At 37.5% G+C, this 18,466-nt stretch overlaps 1 protein-coding gene across 2 annotated transcripts in view; it reads left to right on the top strand.

Annotated features, from left to right (window-relative positions):
- lmo1 (LIM domain only 1) overlaps positions 1-18,466 on the top strand; it is a 36,836-nt gene that overhangs the window by 5,873 nt on the left and 12,497 nt on the right. The window lies entirely within an intron of this gene.

Genomic DNA, 18,466 nt, shown 5'->3' with positions numbered 1-18,466 from the left:
CATTTGGCTCTAATGAAGTTAGAAAGTGCAGCTTGAGGTATCATAGCCGATCATTAGTGTTGCCGTTTTATATATAATATATATCATCATGATTCTGCACACCTCCCCTTGCTGTCTTTATCCTGTAAATATCAACAGACTCCCATATGATGAAACAAGGAAAGATGGCAGACATGAGTTGTGAAATGTATTTAGACACAGAAAGAGAAAGCATTGTGAATGTTTATGAGGGTGCACTATGCAGTTATGAATGATTAATGTAGAAATAGAATCTTGTGGCATAATTGTAACGGGGTCTATTTATGCATGAGAGTTTCCATCTTGTTATACATTGATCTTCCATTATGCCTATTAGTTGGAAGGCCTTTTTTAATCCCTCCTGAAATGTTCCCTAGATACATATTCGCAAGAGAGTGTTTACTGGAGAACTGCATGCACACACTGATAACCGTTGTTGTTTTTAGGAATGGTGTGTTTTCTTGTAGGTACAGGGGTATGTAGGCATGTGTGCACACCTGTGTGGGTACATGTTTACCGTGTGCATTAGCGTGCATGTATACGTGCGCGCGCAATTGTTTTGTGTGTGCAGAACGTATTTACTGTGTATGTTTATAACCTGTTTGAATGCACGCATGCAGCATGTCTCAGGGTGCCGTTGAAGTTCTAGTCCTCATTATAGCTGATGTGCATCTGTGTATTGCAATGGAGCTGTTGAAGATTACTGAATGGCGGAGTGCAGCGAGAAGTATTCTGAAATGAGTAATGATACACTGTTCAATGTATGATTCAATTTGTCATTCCTGGAGTGAGGAAGATAGTCAAACTAGTGCTTTAAATTTTTTGGAGATTGTAGCCTCTTGACTCACCTCATAACACACTCTCTTTGTGTCTCTGTGTGTGTGTATAATATAATATTAGTATGCAAGTATATATATATTAGTGTATATATATTTGTTTTTTAAAAAGTCTCAAGGCAGCATTTATTTGCTCAAAAATAAACAAAAAAAAATATTATATATTGTAAATTTAAAATCTCAATTTATTCTTGTGATAGCTGAATTTTAGTAACCATTACTCCAGTCTTTGTCACATGATCTTTCAGAAATCATTCTGATATGCTGATTTGGTGTTCAATAAACATTTTTTTTTATATATATTATCAATGTTTTAAACATCGATTCATGTTTGTGCTGCTTAATATTTTTGTGGAAACAGTGATATTTTTCTTTTCAGGGGTGTATTCCAGAAAGCAGGGTTAACTTACTGTCACATATACCCTGAACTCTCGGTTGATTAACCCAAACCTTGCTTACTCGAGGTATGCTGGTTCCAAAAATGCATCCGGGAATAAGTTCAGCCAACCCAGAGTATGTTCCCGGTTAACACACAAGACATTCTCAACAGAGCGACGAATCGATGATTCACCATGGAAACAGACGCTAAGAAAAAGCGCGCCATTCTACTTCATTCTTCTTCTTTTGTTTAATGGCGATTTACATAAACTACTTGGGTCACCACCTATTGGGTGGTTGTGCAATAATTTTTAATCTTAATATTGTTTGTTTGATGCTAATTATTTAATAAAATATCACATATATATGTATTTTATTATAGAAATAATAGCATAGAAAATGTCCTGTTATAAAGATTAAGAAGTAGATCCATGTGTGCTATGACAATAAAATTCATATGTTAGAATTGAATAAACATTTATATATTGTATAATATAACATTGTGTATATAACTGTAACTATATAACAAATTTAGATACATTAATATAACCATATTGATAATATAACACACATCTAAATTCCTCTTAAGCTAACTAACCCCTTGAACATAACCTGCTCCGGAGCAGGTTATGTTCAGAGAGCAAGTTGCTATGGTTACTTACATACCCTAAAAGTTACCTCCGTTTTTGGAACCGAAAGTTGAGGTTATCCGCTTACTTACTCTTAAACATACCCAGGTATGTCACATAACCTGCTTTCTGGAATACCCCCCTGGATTCCCTAAAAAGTAGTTTTTTTTTGTTTGTTTGTTTGTTTGTTTGTTTTTTACAAAGTCTTTACTGTCATTTTTTTAGATCGCTTAAAGAAATGTAAAAAATACTTACTGACCCCAAACTTTTCAATGGTAGTATATTGTATGCATTTTAGATAGCTAAGGATACATGTGTTAATTCAACGCGGTCATATTATTCATTATAATTCCTAACACTGTCAAAGTTTGTATTTTTGCTCGTAAAAGAGAAACGGAACCATTTATCATAATACCTTTGTACACTTTTATTTATTTTTTTTAATCTAGGGATTCAATTCATCAGTATTTGAAATGCTGACTAGGTCACTGTTATAAATATAGGAAACATGTAGGCCAGAGGGTTTTTCTTTTCTATTGGGACAACATAATGAAAACTCCCCCCAGCTCAATAAACTTTCCATATATATGCCACAAACCGATAATAACAAACCTCATGTAAAGTACTTAAGAAAATAGTTGGGAGAGAGAAATCCAATATAGCCTGTGTAAACACATTCCATCCAAATATTACATGGATATTAAAATCTATTCCTTTTTTTTTTAATAAAAAAGCCACAACATATAAGGGACGACGCTGTTAGAGAAAGTGCTGGAGGGAGGCTGGCAAATGGAAACTCAGTCCACTTAATGAGATACTAACTTCCACAACTCATTGGCCGACCTTCGATAAATCAAATCTTGAATACCTAATTAAAGGCAGTGATTGCAGGTTAGTTTGTATTGTTCCTTAAAAGGGAAGGACACAGTATTGGTGAGGTTGATTTAATCAATGCTCAGCGTGAGGGTTCTGATCCATTAGAGTGGCAGCTGTGGTCCAAAGCACTTGGCCACTCTGCTCGGCTTTAATTGAAATTGGAAACTGAGCACAGGCTAAATAATGCTGTCCAGCCCCCTTTTCTGCCGGCCACTGATTTTACCCTTTCTTGACACATTTAAACGTGACTGTCTCCCGTGCACGGTTGGAGCTTATAATGGAGTGGCCATTTGATTTAATTCTTGAATTCTCCAGCAACATCAATAATCTTGTATGGTGTGGCCATTCAATCATAGTGCTCTCAATGCTTAGAAGGTTAGAATACACACCCATCATCTAAACATTTCTTCTAAATGAGAACATAAAAGTATAAATATAAATAACATTATTTAAAGAGAGAGAGAGAGAGAGAGAGATAGAGAGAGAGATTTAAATTCTTGCTGGTAACAGCAAGCTAATAATTATTTTCATGTTATGGCCAATAACCAATAAATACCTGATATTAGACATTAAAAAATGTTTTTTAAATAAAATGCACAACACTAAATAGATTGTATGATACAAGTACATTTTTGCATCATAATGTTATACTGTGCAGTATGAAAGATTTATGCACAATTGTGCACATTTATGCACAACATGCAGCTCTGCTAACGTTACATAAGCTCTGACATGCACTCTTAAGCCTCTATTATACTCCAGTTTGGATGGGTACATGGACAGCACGGATGCGGACTACTTGTATTTTTACTACTGAAAGTGTATGCTGGGGTCCGCTCAGCAGACATGTTCCACACATGCGCAGTAGATCGGCTTGAACTGTAAACAAACATGGATTATTGGACGTCATTATTATTACACATCTGGCTGTCTTTATAATGTTTTAACAATGGATTATTGAGGTGCAGATATCGACACATTTCTTTACACAGCCTCAATTCAAATTCGACATTTGTTGTTTTTCCAGCGCATGTGTAGTTTGTGCTTTTGTAGTATAGTGACCGTGCATACTTGTCCGCACGGTCACAAAAAATAAGAGGCACGCCGATGTCCGCAAAGAGCCTCCGCGTACACAGATCTATGCCATAAACTATCACTATCCTGAACATGGAGGTAATCTAGATCTTCTAAAATCTATTCTTATATATGCAGAAATTCAATTTCGGACTGTAAATATCCAATATCGTCTTATACAGATAAATTTTAAAAATATTGCAAATAACTGTCAATATTGACATCGATAAACATTATGAATGATGCCTAACCCAAGTTTGTTACCCAAGTAAAACCACAAACTCAAAGGCTTGAAATACTGTAATTGTGTACTGATAAGAATAAAAACCAAGTATCTGAACATTTGTTAATTAAGACATGAAGCTCTGAAATTTACGTTCACCGATGACTGGGAAACTAGCAACTACAACTTGTCAAATGGTATGGAGTTATTTTACTGTCAAATGTCAAGAGCACATCAATGTAATGCGTGAGCGCAAATCTCTCCGCTCGCGCACGGATTTCCTTTGCTCTCGCACAAAACCGGACGCGCTCTCTTAAATATACAGTGCTCTCTCATGTTGCTCTCTCAACTGCCTCTTCTCTCGCTCAGATATTGCGTGTGCACGCTCAAACTGTCCCGTGTGCTCGCAAATCTCTCCGTGCTCTTGCAGAAATTAATTTGCTTCTGGATTAAACGCTGTCAAAAGTTATCAACCAATCAGAAGAGACGACTGATCCATGAAAATGCTACGTGGAATCTTATTGGCTGAGAGTGAACTGCACAAGGAATTCTTTCAACAAAGATGGATATTTGATTTCTTTACAATTTAATAATAATTAATAATATTAATCAAATGTAGGCCATATCTTAGAAATGGCTCGGAATGGGGCGCTTGGATGGTTTCTATATTAATAAGCTTGTTTGTCTAACTGCATCTCATTACAGGTCAAACCCCACTGAACGATTTATCAAAAAACATCATATTAGCCAATATCATGGACCAAAACATTAAATTAAACATTCATTTAAAACAAAAGATTAAACAACTAATTTAATGATATAAATCAGTCTATTTAGAAATGTGTAAAATGTTATAAATTAGCCTATTAAAAATATGTATTAATTTAACTGAATTTATTACAATATCGTTTGAAATTAATGAAGACCTGTTTCGTCCAGTGTTTTTGAACAAATCTCATGAAATAATGATTTTGATACATCAAATAGATTTTAACAGCCACTGGTCACCACCTACTGGCAGAATAGTGTAATAACATTAGTTTCAAAGTTCATCTACTCGTTTTTATTGCTGAAATCAGTGTATATTCCGATTCTAAATTATTGCAATACTTGCGTTATTTAATGTTTGCAACACAGAAGTAGCAATAGTGTGTTGTTGAAAACACTTTGTGAAGCTGTTTAAAACATATAGCTTACATGACCACTGCTTTCAGCGGCAATGCAAAACCAGGTTTAAATATTCCGGTATCATTGTAATTTCAAAGGTTTAATAGACATAACCGAATCGTTGTCATTTAGGAATAAGATTGCGTTCTTTTGATTAATCGTGCATACATAAGAGCTTATAGCTAAAGTATGTTTGTATGTCATATTTGTACCAGACCTCAAAAGGAATTCACTATGGTGGTATATTTGATCTCCACATTATTTAGGGAATGATGATTTGACCCTTATTTTGTTCTGTCTTAAATCAGAAGATATTTTTTGGTAACAATTTACAATAAGGTTTCATTAACATTATTTAACTGCATTAGTTAACATTAACTAATAATGAACTGCACTTCTACAGCATTTATTAATCTTTGTTAATGTTAATTTCAACATTTACTAATACATTATTAAAATCAAAAGTTGTATTTGTTAACATTAGTAAATGCACTGTGAAGTAACATACAACCAACAAACGGCTGTATTTTAACGAACGTTAACAAAGATTAATAATTACAGTAATGTATTGCACATTTTTAGTTCATGTTAGATAATACTTTAACTAATGTTAACAAATAAAACCTTATTTTAAAATCGTACCTATTTTTTTTTTATATATATAAATTTCAACAAGTACACAAAACGTACGACCACAATAACTTTAAGAAACTTTTTTTGTTTGTTTAGATAAATCGGGGTTTGACCTGTAATGTGATGCAGTTAGACTAGGTTATATTTGATTAATATTATTAAATTGTAAAGAAATTAAATATCCATCTTTGTTGAAAGAATTCTAGGCGCAGTTCACTCTCAGCCAATAAGATTCCACATAGCATTTTCATGGATCAGTCGTCTCTTCTGATTGGTTGATAACTTTTGACAGCGTTTAATCCAGAAGCAAATTAATTTCTGCACACAGGACACAGTTTGAGCATGCACACGCAATATCTGATTGAGAGGAGAGGCAGTTCATAAGAGAGCACTGTATATTTAAGAGCGCTCATCCAGTTTTGTGCGAGAGCAAAAGAAAATCCGTTTGCGAGCAGAGAGATTTCATTGATGTGCTCTTGCGTCACAATGCTCTCTCGACATTCGACAGTAAAATAACGTCACAAAATGGCCGCTAATATAATACTTGACGTTAATGTTCACCTGATTAAGCCTATACAGCCTGTACAGTAAAGGCTGGTCCCCAATGTAATTTTGCAAAAGGCCTGCAAAAATGAAATGTAACTGTTGCAATCAAAACCCTCCTTCATTATTTACCCCATAAGGAAATGGGCATCTGAGACAGTGTGTGAGTGACAGAGGCCCCACACACAAAGCAAATACCCCCCGTGGTGGATTTGCATTATTCAGCTCTAAACGGGGCCCAAATGGAGTTGTGCTGCATGCCGTTTCCTCCATTTTCAACCTTGCAGCGTGGTTCTGAATGGCACACCTGTCTCCTGGCATATCTTTTGAAACGCTAAATGTGTAGTAATTGCCGGGAAAGGGGAATTTCATATATCACTCCCTAACCTTGGGAGTGACAAACTTTAGAAGGCCTACATTTATGCCTAGCCAAATGCATTTTTAATGTTGGCTAAAAAATGTTGGGGCATCATTGTGCAATGGATGGCGGAAAGAAGCTTCGATGGTGCTAATGGTTACATTCTTGCCAGCAGTCATGAAGTAGCAGATAAGATTGTCTTCCTTTTTTTTTTTTTTCCTCAAAGACTGAAAAGATCTGGAAGGAGAATAGATGGATTTATTCTTTTATTCAGATGCAAATGCAATCTGTGGGAAAAGAGGGGGAAAAAATGAATTGAGTTCATATATATATGAAGAGTCATTCATCAGCGGGGGATATTGACAGTTTATGCCTTCTGGTGGAGTAAATGGGTAGGCTGCCATCTCCGAGCTCCGTCTAAATGAAGACCCAAAACAAACGCACACTCCAGGCCTACTGCAGAGAACAACTTCCAGACGGGTGACGCTTGATTGGCTAAATGTGAGGTCACACACCTCCCTATTCTTTCTCTATCAAGCGTCTGATTGTTCCTCTGAAACTCTTCTAAACCCTGAGTTGGACGTGTTCTCCCTCTCCTTTTGCACAGGCTTTTCAGATTCTGGTCTGTCGACAACTCACCTTCCAGCGCCGTTTTCTCACCATGCTAGCGAGCGAGCACCAAAGTGTTGGAACGACTTGCCTCTTGCAATAACACTGCCAGTTTTCGCACGTCTCCAAAATAAGCAGTAATGAATTTAATTAGATAGCTGTTGCATATCTCTCTGATACATTTCTTTTAATTAACCCCATGTGAATAAATTAAAATTAATAGGAGAAAGAAAAGTGTAGAGCAAAAAATAAATAAAACACACACACACACACACAAGCTAATGAAGTTATCCGTTAATTGGAATCGCATCTGTTAGCCAAAGCTTTAGCAGGGCACCAGGAGCTAACAATGTGTTTAGTAAGCCTCTCAATCTCCTCATCCTAGAGAAGAGAGAGAGAGAGAGAGAGAGAGAGAGAGAGAGAGAGAGAAAAGGCCTTGGATCCTAGTGGTGACTGTAAGAGTAATAAATGCACCTCTGACGTGATGGAAATGACCGCCAGGGCTTGGAGAAAAGAAACCCCCTGTTTCCCGGCCCTGCTCTACCAAGACTCCCCATGCTGCTGTGCTTGAAGCCGGGCCAGTGTTATTGCAGGCCTAATGCGGCTGCCTCATTTGGGCCGGATCAGAAGTAATTATGCTCGGGGAAAGTGGCTGCCGACCACAGGGGTCAGGACACTTGTAACATGTGAAAAGAGCAATTATTCCCGGAGACAAAACCCTCCCTTATCCCGGGCAGTGCCAGGGTCACTGCGAGGGAGCAGCGCTGCTCCGTTTCACCGGGGCTTATTAGCGGCAGCAGGCTGCTAAAGTTTGCAAAAGTGCATCATATTAACAAACTGTACTCTCGTCCAACCGCACTGATCGTGCCAGCCCTGATCTCTCGCTTTTTTCCTTCGTCTTTCTTTGTCAAATTTACTCCCTATCCAAACTTTTCTGGTGTGTTAATTATATCATAATCATAGCAAGCAAATGATTTCATGCACAGAGCTGTCTTAAAAAGATGTAATTGGATCCTCAACTACTTTACCTTAATTTGCTCAAAGCTACAACTGAGCATATTCTATTCTCCTATTATGTGCTGCATCATGTCAACCAAACACATGAATCAATATGTTCCAGATCATTCTGCACTGGGCTTATCAACTAGTATCAAGCTCTTTATTCATTTGTCTGTGTTTCAGCTGGCATATTCTACCTGACATTATTACCAGATGTGTTTTGTCTTGGCAGTGAAGGAGAATGAGTGTCTACAGGCTCAATTACAGTAATGATGTGGACTGATTGAAAAGAACTTATTCACACAGACAATGGCAGGACATCTGCCTTAGTTCCCCATTAACCTCCACGGTGGCTGGCTGACAAATTCTAGTACACCTTGCCATGGCTGCAGCGTTTACAGAGCTTACACGCTGACAGAACCAGCTCTTACGTACAGCTGGAGCTAGCACAAAGCTTTGGTTTACGATAAAGTCTGACTCAGTTGCTAGTAGTTTTTATATAGTTTGTTAACTTTGAATACTTTTCATGAATTTTAGAACAATGACATTAAAATGCATCCACCTTTAAATAAGAGGTCCAAATATAATATAATATATAAATATAATATATATCAGTTAAAACCTGTATAAACTTTCTTCTGCAAAAAAAAAAAAAAAAAAAAAAAAAATTTATGAAAGTAAGCCATTGCCTAAAAGTAGTTTTGCCCATCCCTACTGGGTACCATTTCATTCCCAAAACCTCAACCAAAATATCAACACCATCCACTCAATAAGAAACGTATAATTCAGGACTGCATCTGCCCACTCTCGGGTAAGCTGCAAGTGCTTATCAAGTCCACAGAGATCATCTTCATCACATGCCTTGGAGACATGCAGTTAATATCATCACAGACCTCTCCCATCCCTGTCACCACCAAGACTCCCTTCTGGCAAATGGTTCAGCTCAATCAAAGACTACAACCTCCCATGGCTTGATCAGCTTTCATTTGTCACACTGTGGCCTTCTGGTCCAATCTGTCTCAACCACCATACATTTCTCTCCAACATGCTCTCCTGCCTCTTTTCAGAGTACTACCTTAAATTTATGAGCATCTCTAATCTTACATCGCTTTTTGAATCAGACCTGTATTTAAACTAGAGTGCCATGAAATTGGAAATCACTTTTCTTTCTTTCTTTCTTTTTTTTTTTTTTTTTTTTTTTTTTTTGGATTCAGTCTGTATTTGAAGCGCAAGTTTCTTTCTTTCTTGAATATTTGTAACACATACTGTAATAATACTGTGTGGTTGAAAAACTGTTTGTGAAGCTTTTTCATACTTGTACCTGACAACTACTCTCTCTGGCTCAGCGGCAGCGCGAACGCAGACCTGAATGTTCCGGTGTGATTTTGTCAAAGGGTTAATAGACATAGGAGAATCGTTGTAATTTAGTAATAAGATCGTGTGTGTGTTTCAATCAAGATTGCAATCTTTTAATGATTAATCATGCAGCTCTAATTTAAACTAAACAATATGTTGCATCTTTTAATTAAAACTCATTGTACTGTACATGCAAACTCTCCTGTCATGAAAACAGTCCAGACACTTTTCATTCACTTCTAGTGTTTAATATTTTGGAGAACCCTTCTGCTCCATGCATGCATTACTGCTGTCATACATGAAAAATCATGCCAACAGCTTTGCGACAGATGACTGCCTCTAATCCCTCATACATCTGTAGTTCAAGTCTCCAGCACTTTGTCCCTCTAAATTGGTCCCTTTCTCAGATGTTTTGAGGTCATGGCCATGGTTTATGCCGTTGAGGTTCATTTAAGGGCATTGTGGGATCCATATGCAGACCCTCATAAAGCACAAAGCCATGTTCATACTTTAGTAAGAGTGACTTTTGTCTGAAATTCATACATATTATAATTATTGGTGTGACTGAATTTGATGTGGCAATGGACATCTTCACAAAAATTAAGAAATTCATTATTTACCAATGTCATTCCAAACCTGTATAATTTTTTTTTTTTTTCCCATGGAACAAAACAAAAGATTCATAAGACTGTGCTGGTCTTTTTTCATGCATTTATAATGAATAAGGACAGAACCTTTCAAACTTCAAAATACTATATAATGTTTCATAAAAGTAGTCTGAGCTCTATATTTTAAGTCACACAATAGCTTTGCCATAAATTTTTAGTAAAAATGTAAATAATTCAAATGCAAGTTATTCAGTGATGACTTTAACCTCAAGTTGGCCTGTTATCTGCTCTAATTTGTCAGCTGAGTCTAAAGTCAGAAATCTGATTCTGAACAAATCATTCAAACCCATTTTGTGAATCACATCAACCAAAAATTCATAAAGATCTGACTCAAAAGAATGATTCATTCACAAATTACTTCAGACAGGCAGAATCAGAATTAAGAAAATCTAATAAAAAATAAAATAAAGCTTTACTAAAGTTTGTATAGTGTGCAAGGTTTATGCGCATGCTCCAAGTCTTATTCTTTGTTTTTAGTGTATCTCTATTGCAGAATTACAGCGCCACATACTGATCGGGCATGTATACTACATTGTTTTTTTTTTTTTTATTCGTTTCAGTGGTTTCGTGTGTACGTAGATATGCCTTGAGACAAGGAAAAAAAAAAAAGAAAAGCGTAAGCTCTGGCTTCGTGTGGCTGTAGCCTTAGTCTTGTTTAAATAATTTTCTTGATTTTTTATTTTTTATTTTTATTTTTATTTTATTTTTTTTGCGAGTACCATGCTTTTTTACCATGCCTCCGAGAAAAACACTATTTTGTGAAGTAGCTAACAGCATAATCAGATGCAGCTTTGTTTTTAGTAACAGTAATACAGCATTTTCTCCATCATACAATACGTTTTAAAATTAATTGCATGCCATTTGTCAACACAAGCCATCCAGCATTTAATATATTCTAAAATCGATCTAGCTTACTGCAATGTCTAACAAGAGTCTCACAGCAGCCACCGAGCGAACACACAGAGTAACGTTATAACATCATTTTCAAAACGCACTCAAATGTATCTAATATGTTAAACAGAGCTGTTACCTCATACGCTTGACCGGAAAAGCGGAAGTGGCGCCGGCAACTGTGACGTAATAAAAGTTCTGCTGCTCATGAGGCGTGTGTTGCACAATCGCTCCAGCGGCCTCGTTCAGCTCCCACAACACTCGGTCCTGCTCTGCTTCATACTACAGTAACGTTAATAATCGTATCCATGAACATGATTTCTTCCGGTTATTTTCCACAGGCTGTGAGGTGAAGACCACATGTCCTAAGATTCTACGCTCAAACTTGTCGTCATCAAGCTACACCTTTTAAATAGGCCTCTGGCGAACTCTAGCGGACAGAAAATCTTACATATTGCACCTTTAAGGGCTAAACAGGGAAAATTAGTGTGAGCGCAATTCCACAAATGTGCAGTTGGGAGTGGTAAGTTTTGCGCGTGATCTACTGTTGATGCACAAATTAAAGGTGCCCTAGAATTAAAAATTGAATTTATCTTGGCATAGTTAAATAACAAGAGTTCAGTACATGGAAATGACATACCCTGAGTCTCAAACTCCATTGTTTCCTCCTCCTTATATAAATCTCATTTGTTTAAAAAAAGACCTTAGAAGAACAGGCAAATCTCAACATAACACTGACTGTTATGTAACAGTCGGGCTCATTAATATGTATAACCCCAATATTTGCATATGCCAGCTCATGTTCAAGCCATTAGACAAGGGCAGCCAGTGTTAATGTCTGGAGCTGCACAGCTGAATCATCAGACTAGGTAAGCAAGCAAGAACAATAGCGAAAAATGGATGGAGCAATAATAACTGACATGATCTATGATATTTTTAGTGATATTTGTAAATTGCCTTTCTAAATATTCCGTTAGCATGTTGCTAATGTACTGTTAAATGTGGTTAAAGTTACCATCGTTTATTACTATATTCATGGAGACAAGACTGTCATTATTTTCATTTTTTAAACACTTGCAGTCTGTATAATTCATAAACAAAACTTCATTCTTTATAAATCTCTCCAACAGTGTGTAATGTTAGCTTTAGCCACAGAGCACTATCAAACTCATTCAGAATCAAATGTAAACATCCAAATAAACACTGTACTTACGCGATTAGGCATGCTGCATGATGAACACTTTAAGATCCATTTTGAGGGTTATATTAGCTGTGTGAACTTTGTTTATGCCGGTTAAGGCAAGCGCGAGCTCTGGGGGTGGAGAGCACGAGATTTAAAGGGGCCGCGCAAGGAATCGGTGCATATATAATTATGGCTCAAAATAGGCAGTTAAAAAAATTAATAAAAAAAAAATCTATGGGGTAATTTGAGCTGAAACTTCAGACACATTCAGGGGACACCTTAGACTTATATTACATCTTTTAAAAAGACGTTCTACGGCACCTTTAAAGAACACAGATGCAGACAAATCATTTACATAATGACCAACGCAATCTACCAAGAGCAGTGAAAATTAGCGTTGGGTCGCATATATATATGTTAGGGATGTGCATCTCCATAACTGAGGCCGATGCATAGCCAAAGATACGACACATTAAAGATACATGTGAAGCAGCTACCGATCCGATGCGATATGATTCACCCCTATTACGATGCGATCTGATTTCGACTCGATTCAACACAATGCAATACGATGCAATGGAAAAAAATATGATGCTATGCGATTCAATGTAGGGCTCTATGAAATACTTTTAAATTTTTCTGGATTAATTCATTTACATTAATAGGGCCCTATGAAATTCAGTGCTGTGTACTGAAGGCATGTATATAAATGAAGGAATAACTTTGAATCAAATTAAATTTAAATAAACCCTTTCATGTTTTTTGCAAACAAAGTTTACTGTTACTGTAAAATTGTGTGATTATTTATTCAAAACTAAAGTCTTAATTATTGTACTAGTAGTAGTATTACATTGTCATTAGGAAATACATTATACCGTACAATAGTAATACAATAGTGACTACATAGTACACTGCAATAGTAATATGGCTATATTTCTGTTACAAGTTAAACCAAACGTTTATTTTGACGGGTTGCTGTGATCCTGAAGTTTCTGTGTGTAAATGATATGACAATAGTTTTTTTTCTCAAATTAAAAGGTAAAATGCTCACGAATTGACTCTCAGAGCAGCTCTGGAGGTGAAGTTTGTGTTCATGTCGATGTTGTCATATAGTAAGATGGCAGATGCTGGAAAAAACACAGCATGCGTCACGCGTGCTTCTTTAGGATGTGTAGTAAACTTAGGCCTATTCACCGGTCTGTGTCAGAGACACACAGAACATGCAGGATTCCTATTCATTTTGTCGTCTTGCGGTTTAATATTCACAGAAACTAGTCCATATCGCAATTTGATGTAAGTGTACCCCCCTACTTTTGATTTATTAATCCAAAATTTGACAAATTCCATGATATTCTGCGTTGTACAGTAAACTCAGTTTTTATGAATGGATTTCGCGATTCCATCCATGTTTTCTGCATCGCGGAAATCATAGGGCTCTGAATATGGGTACAGATCGCTTTTATTTCTTTGGTTCAGACAGACAGCAAATCATAAGTTAACTTAATGTCTTCTGAATTGCCATAATAATATAACGTTATATTCTATGACTCTTGACACGCCTCAGTCTCCGTAGTGTTGTGATATGTCATATTCACATAGCAGTAGTAGTGATGAGAGAACGCGCTTGGAAAACCGTTTAGAGAGAAGAAATCAATCTATAAAAATATTTGTCACAAATTATTGGTCACTTTCTAAATAAGTATTGTGCATCTACTAATAATTATATATTAATAAATAGTTTTTTTACCGATGCAAATATGTTAGAACCGATGCATCGCAATACAAATGCCAACTTGTATCCGATGCACAATTTTTTTTTTTTTTTTAAATTGATGCATCGTATCGTTAACATTTATACAGATATTTATATATATATATATATATAAACCTAAGTGCATATGCAATAAGGTCAGCCGCAAAAACAACTCAGTCCATGTCTTTTCAGCGCTAATTTTGCAATGCGTCTTTAGTAAATCCCGACAGTAGTTTTTTTTTTTTTTTTTAACGCCAAAAGAGGGTTTGCGCTGACGCAAGCTGTTAGTAAATCTTGCCCTTAATCTTAAATCTGTTCCTCACATAAAGCATGTCTTCAGAAGTCATATGGACCATCTTCATGATACTTATGGCTCTTTTTTTGTCCGTTTTGAAGCTTGAAAATTTCAGTCCCCATCTATAAGTGCATGGAAAATGATGTTTGAAGTGTCTTCATAAGTTTATAGCGAGTAAATGATGATTTTTTTTTTTTTTTTTTTTTTTGGTGAAATATCTCTTTAAGAGTATATTAAAGCATGCCTTTTAGAACGGCAATAGAAGATCTCAAAAGCACGGCCCAATCAGTCACTTTCTTCCTGATCTCACATTCAAGCCTAATACCCTGGTGATCCCCTTCACCTGCCCCCATGAAGGAGCCTCACACTGAGGTGTCCAACTAATTGATCAGATCTATTAACAGTGGCCCTGCATACAGTAAACTTTATATCATTACTGGCTTCCACTGTGTGCTCATTAGAAAACACAATAGGAAAAAGACTACAAAGACAAACAAATCCTTTTCTCCTAAGTTGTGATGTAATGCTTTAAAATGATTCCTTGACTTTTTTCCCTCTTGCTCTAAACCTTAAATACATCAAAAGGGTACCACATTGATTTGATTATATATATTCACAAAAATGGAACTTGAAATGAAGGCCTACATAGAAACCGGATCGTATCTTTATAATGGAAAGTACATGGTCTGACAGTTTCAAATGCAAAAACGCATCCGTACAGACTCGACCGAGATAAGGTCTTTAAAGGGTGGATGGGTGGAAGAGAGGCAGATGACAGGGCGCACACCAATTACTAATAGCGAATGATTTTCTTCCCTCCCTTTTATTTGTTTGGGAGAAATGTTTGACAAGGCAAACGCTGCCTCTTGAAGGAAAAAAAAAAAAAAAACGCATCTACGGTTAGGATATGAATCAAGTGGCAGATAGCAGGATATGCTTTTTTGTGACATAGAATGACACAGGAAGGTCAGAAACACTCGTATCTGTTAAATGGATTGGATTAAGTGGGAGCTGCCTACTCAGTTTGCGTCTCCGTTTATAATGTTCCCCTTTTTTGTTCTGCAGGACAGAAATGGGGGAAGGGGCTACTACCGAGATTCCAAGCTGTTCAAAGAATGATGATAGGTGCACTCTTCTGTATAAACCCCAAAATACCAGTTTGCTGATGTCAGAGTCAACATTATGTACTTTTATTCAGTCATTTACTCTGTCATTTCAGGTTTAAAGTGCTGAGGCTATATAGGGCTTCTAAAAGCATGTCTCAGCTGGCTCTTTTTTTTAGAAAACAACAGAGGTTTCTCAGAGATGGCAGAAACAAGATGATTAGCTCAGACAAAACACAGCGCTCCTCACATCAACTAACTCATCCTGGAGATTGCTCTAGCCTGGTGAGACAGGAAGCGTTAGCCGGCTTAAATCTGGGTTAGGAAACCTGTCACAATGTGACGTGTCATTCAGTCACTCACAAACCTGAATTCATCCAGGTAATTACAGAACGGGAATGCTCCAAGGTTTCTCGTATTTGGTTTACTACAGAAAGGGTTAAGCTCTTTACTGTAACTTTTTCTTCAACCAACATGCGTGTTGTTAAAAGGTGGGTGGAAAGTGTGAGGGGGGGGTGGTGGCCTAAACCAATTATGTGTGGTTCTCCTGAGGTGGGGGAAACGACCTTTGTGTATAATTAGTTCTCTTATTTAAAGCAAAGATTTTGAATAGAATAACTAATTAGCTGTCATAAAAGGCAAATTAAAGATTTTTGTGCCATCCCTTGGGGAACTGAAGGAGCCTGATTCCCAAGCTCGTTTCTGTCTCGTACGCACACTCGCGTACAAACACAGACACACTTTTTCCTCACAGACGAGCTCTCTCTCCTCATTAAGACTGTTTCTAGTTCCGTAGAAGGCTGACAGGAGAGCACTGTTGGCATACCTGCAGAGTGCACCTCTAACAAGCCATGAAATGCAGGTAGAAAACGACCGCCCTCAGCTAGTGTGGCTTCAATTTAAAGGCTTTTTACCTTCATTTATACTGAACATTGGTATTTATAGCGAGTTTTGTGATCCTAATGCGGCGGCTTCAAGGGGCCCGTATTGGGGCCGGAGGAGGGACGGGGGAGGAAGCTGGAGGGAGAAGCACATCGCTAATTGATGGCTCCCATCAGTGGTGCTAGACCAATTAGCTTCCCTCTTTTTCCAGTTCTGATAAAGAAATAAGATGGTTGAATACCACCAGAGCTCTTATTCACATCCAAGTCATAAATTTAACTAAAAGCCCTTGCTCTCCTGCCCTCTCTCTCTTTCAGTCTTTCCTGAGTGCTCTCACATTTTTACCTCATTTTATAACCAAGGAAATGCTAATTATATTATATTCATAGCACCACTGATGTGTGGACAGTCCAGAATCATTGAACAAATCTGAATCCAATAAATGAACATCACAGAGGGAAAGTGTGAGAATGAGCGGGTACTAGAGTTGTGGCTTTTCAGAATTGAATTAAGAATGCAGTTTAAATTCCAATTTAGTCCCTGAATTTGAATTGAGGTACCAAACAGGGTGCAGAATTGCAATGCAAATTTAAATGTAAAGTAGAATCAAATTAATTTGTGTAATTTTTAACTAGAAAAGTTTGTCAAGACAAAAAAAAAAAAAAAATTGAACGTTGGCTTTACAAAGCCTTGTCTGTATGTTTGGAAAGATTCAGAAATTTGTCCAACCCTGCCATGTACTAAACTAAACCTCCCTTGAAAGTACAGTGCAAGGTTAGTCCAGTTAGAGGAGGATAAACCCAAAAAAAAAAAAAAAAAAAAAAAATTAATATGCTGATAGTTGCATGCGGGGTAACGGATAATGGAGTTCATGCCCACTGGCGTACATTTGTTGATCATGTACAGTAGAGCCATTACTGGACATTAAAGCTGAACGAGCTGCAGCCTGTGACCTCTGCCATCAGGATACTCTTAACGGATATCTACAATGTACTAACAATCAGCTAAGCACAAGCATTATATAAACATGGTGATACTTAGAAAATAGGAATTTAAAGGGATAGTCCAACCAACAACAAAATCAATTCTGTCATTTACGCTCATTTTCTGTGGAACACAAAAGTTGTTGTTTATGCAATTAAAATAAAATGGGACCAAAACAACACTGACTTTTCATAGTATGGCCAAAAAAACACATTTGTCAAAATATCTTTTGTGTGCCACAGACGAAACCGTCATACAGGCTTGAAACGACATGAGGGTGAGTAAATGACAGAATTTTGACGGGTCCGTCTCCGTACAGGATTGGGGGCTTTTAATGGTTTGACCAACCGGAGCCCAATACACTGTCAAATGACAGCGGAGGAGATGTGAAGGTGTGTGTGTGTGTGTGGGGTGGGGTGGGGGTGTCAAAGAGGGCATCACACAGGGCTTTCTGAGAGAAATGTGTTTTGAAAGCAGAGAGCAAAAGAGAGGTATAGAGAGAGGGAGAGTGCCGGTTTAGCTGCGCGTTCTATTAGACGGATCAATAGCTCAGTGTGGGAGAGAGTGTCTTAAGAGCTGTTGTCCTGCGCTTTCAGCTGTGGCAGACCTGTTAGTGCTGGCAGAGGGGTGCCGAGTGCCAGTGTTACCAGCTCTGGCCCGGGGGCGGCTTTTAGTCCACACACAAATGTCAGACCGCAGATAGACTATTAGTGTTTAGTGCAGTTATTAAATGGACTTTATTTGTCCTTTAGGAGGCTAAAAGGCATGCTTAAAGGAGGAGGCTACATGACAGCGGGGCGATTTAGCCTGTTTGGTTACTCTTCACTGGTCGTGAGTGTAAAAGGAGATTGGGCTGTGGCGCGTGTGTGTGCGCGTGTTTGGAAGGCACTTAGGCCATACCATCTCTCACTGGAAGCTGAGAGCAGCCTTCTTGCGGTCAACAGTGCTCTAAAAGGTTAATGTTGATCTATACCAAACAAAGCCCACGGGAGGCTTTTAGCATGGCCA

This window comes from Megalobrama amblycephala, linkage group LG3 (genome assembly GCF_018812025.1).
Source record: "Megalobrama amblycephala isolate DHTTF-2021 linkage group LG3, ASM1881202v1, whole genome shotgun sequence".
Classification (NCBI taxonomy): Eukaryota; Metazoa; Chordata; class Actinopteri; order Cypriniformes; family Xenocyprididae; genus Megalobrama; species Megalobrama amblycephala.
Note: the sequence above shows the minus strand (reverse complement) of the source record. Positions and strands in the feature narration are given on the sequence as shown.